This window comes from Nestor notabilis, unplaced genomic scaffold, assembly GCF_000696875.1.
Source record: "Nestor notabilis isolate BGI_N333 unplaced genomic scaffold, ASM69687v1 scaffold8144, whole genome shotgun sequence".
In the NCBI taxonomy this organism is placed as follows: domain Eukaryota; kingdom Metazoa; phylum Chordata; class Aves; order Psittaciformes; family Psittacidae; genus Nestor; species Nestor notabilis.
In genome coordinates this window covers 53,518-54,360 of record NW_009925116.1, presented here as the reverse complement: position 1 = coordinate 54,360, position 843 = coordinate 53,518, and positions in this window count along the sequence as shown.

Here is an 843-nt window from a genome sequence, read left to right as displayed (position 1 = left end):
AAGAGTTGTCCTTCATCCCCCATCCCCTGTGAGTAACCCATTCTTCTGTTATGGTTTTAATATGCATTTGTAATTACATTTACTAAATAGCACACCATAAAGCTTTGGTTATATATTAAATGTAAACTGAAAGGAATGTAAACATATGTATTAATTATAAATAGATAAGTAATGGCATAATAGATACAAAAAAGTCTTATTTGGATGTATCAGTCGTTTTACATTATCCACAGATTGTCGCATGGTAGAGTAGATTTTTGTCTGAATATGTGAATAACTTGCGTTTATCTTTTTACATATTTAATAAAAAAATATGTTAAAATCTGTCTAGCTCTTAGAGACTATTCACAACATTCTAAAATAATACTTTTCTGGTTTAAATTTGTATTTTTTTTCTTCATTAGTGACTGTATATGGAGCAGGAAGAAAAAGGCAGCTGCTTTAGGAAAAAGGTTCACTTAGTCTGTGTAGGTAATATCTGCTTCCCCAAGAGCTCAGCAACTGTATCTCCTTCTACAAATGAGAATGTATGTATGTGCATGTAAACAGAACATTCTTTATGGTAAATGCTTTCCAATTTCAGGCTACTAAATTTCTTGTTCTGTCTCAGTTCTGGTGAAGCAAAAGCAAAACTTGCAGCAGCCAGGAAGTGTAGAGAACTAGAACAAGGGCACTGAAGCTCCCAGTGGACTTTTCTTGCAGTGGCCAAGCAGCCAGGGGTGAATCTTCAGTGCAGTACATAAGTCACTTTCATTGTACACTAAAAAGCTAGGGGTTTGGAAGAAAAAGGGGAAATAATTGTAATTCTTACAGCTCTTTTGCAGCATGAGCAATATAGCTGCA